General features: G+C 46.5%; 1 non-coding gene across 1 annotated transcript; it reads left to right on the top strand.

Moving 5' to 3' along the window:
• Positions 1-453: 453 nt before the first annotated feature.
• Trnai-aau (transfer RNA isoleucine (anticodon AAU)) lies at positions 454-525 on the top strand. The gene has a single exon. It is a non-coding gene; the product is annotated as a tRNA-Ile (tRNA).
• The last annotated feature ends 1,686 nt before the right edge of the window (positions 526-2,211 follow it).

Here is a 2,211-nt window from a genome sequence, read left to right as displayed (position 1 = left end):
GAGTACTGTGTGACGTGCTACCCGGCAGGTATTCACCGAGGTAGCCGGCTAGCTCAGTCGGTAGAGCGTCGGACTCTTAATCCCAGGTTCGTGGGTTCTAGCCAGACGCTGGGCGGAACCGAATTTTCTTCCGCTGCAGGTGTAAATTACCGTTTTTCTGATTAACGAGATTTAATGGAAATAGCAACTTTAAACTTTGCCTACGTCTCTGTCAGTCGCAAGGAATCTGTATTTGAAGGTGAAGGTGATTTTGTAGACATGTGTGAAAGACATGTTCTGAAATGCAAGTGTTGTTGTTTGGAGAGCACATCGGTTACGTGTCAGATGTGTAGTCAAGCAGTAATTTGTCGCCATAGCTGCAAATATTAGCCGGTAATATGAAGTGTTGTCAGCTAAAGTCTGATGATGCAGACGACCGTAAGGACGAAGTACCCAAGAGTACCGCTAGGCCGCGCCTCTTTAGCTCAGTGGTAGAGCACTGGTCTAATAAACCAGCGGTCGTAAGTTCAATCCTCACAGGAGAAAGATGAATTTTGGAAATCAGTTGCGCGTCGTGGCCGTATAGCAAACAGTACCTGTGATGACGAACAATTAGCGACAGGCGTCTTTTTAAGAATCACTCTCAGATGCGATTAAGGCGAATGGCGCAAATAAAGCATTTGCCAAAGCGGTACAGCATAAGGTGGGACGAGGCAGTCTGAATTACATTTTATAGATGTATTTCTCACATATCTCAGAGCCTCTCGCGATATTCGTCGTCGTCGTCGTCGTCGTCGTCGTCGTCGTCGCCGCCGCCGCCGCCGCTTCTGCAGAAGTAGCAAATGGCAATCGTAGCAAATGCGGCGAGTGACGCCCTGCCTTCGATTCCGAATGCACAAAGTGTGTGGTCTTGTTTCACAGTCTATATTTGGTCGGTCTCGTCAGAGGTTGAATGTAACGAATGGGTGGGAAAGAGCAAGGGGCAGCGGCTGTGTAGAACGAAAACACAAATCCTCAGGGGTGTGAGCGTTTCGAGATGAGTCGTATACATGTAAATGTTGGTCGTCAGTGACCGTGTGGCCTAATGGATAAGGCGTCGGACTTCGGATCTGAAGATTACAGGTTCGAATGCTGTCACGCTTGTGTTTTTCCAGTTCTGAAAAAGAAACATAACGTTTTAATGTAGCAATTGAGCAGTACGAAACCGTCTGAATGTTGCTGTTGACCATTTTTTGCTTGGAGATGCTCTTGAGCTTGAAACACACACAACAAGACCGGTGTTAACTAGCGAAATGGTCGGCAGAGTGCCGACACAGCGAGTTTTGACTATCACTTGCACATCTAAAACAACGTCGGAAAGTAACTCGTTCGGCTTTTGAGTCACATAAAGTATGTGCGTTAATTTTGACGCCACTAGCTGTGCATGTTGTCATGCAATTTCTTTACCTCTCAGAAATGATTATGACATAAAAGTGAAGTACGTGACGAGTGTGACGTTAGGAAAACATTAGGCATCATGGAGAGATTCTGTATGGGACCACCCAACACAAACGAGTACTGTGTGACGTGCTACCCGGCAGGTATTCACCGAGGTAGCCGGCCAGCTCAGTCGGTAGAGCGTCGGACTCTTAATCCCAGGGTCGTGGGTTCGAGCCAGACGCTGGGCGGAACGGAATTTTCTTCCGCTGCAGGTGTAAATTACCGTTTTTCTGATTAACGAGATTTAATGGAAATAGCAACTTTAAACTTTGCCTACGTCTCTGTCAGTCGCAAGGAATCTGTATTTGAAGGTGAAGGTGATTTTGTAGACATGTGTGAAAGACATGTTCTGAAATGCAAGTGTTGTTGTTTGGAGAGCACATCGGTTACGTGTCAGATGTGTAGCCAAGCAGTAATTTGTCGCCATAGCTGCAAATATTAGCCGGTAATATGAAGTGTTGTCAGCTAAAGTCTGATGATGCAGACGACCGTAAGGACGAAGTACCCAAGAGTACCACTAGGCCGCGCCCCTTTAGCTCAGTGGTAGAGCACTGGTCTAATAAACCAGGTGTCGTAAGTTCCATCCTCACAGGAGAAAGATGAATTTCGGAAATCAGTTGCGCGTCGTGGCCGTATAGCAAACAGTACCTGTGATGACGAACAATTAGCGACAGGCGTTTTTTTAAGAATTACTTTCAGATGCGATTAAGGCGAATGGCGCAGATAAAGCATTTGCCAAAGCGGTACAGCATA

Source organism: Schistocerca gregaria, unplaced genomic scaffold (assembly GCF_023897955.1).
Source record: "Schistocerca gregaria isolate iqSchGreg1 unplaced genomic scaffold, iqSchGreg1.2 ptg000909l, whole genome shotgun sequence".
Lineage (NCBI taxonomy): Eukaryota > Metazoa > Arthropoda > Insecta > Orthoptera > Acrididae > Schistocerca > Schistocerca gregaria.
The sequence above is the reverse complement of the archived record's forward strand: the minus strand, read 5'-3'. Positions and strand labels throughout refer to the sequence as shown.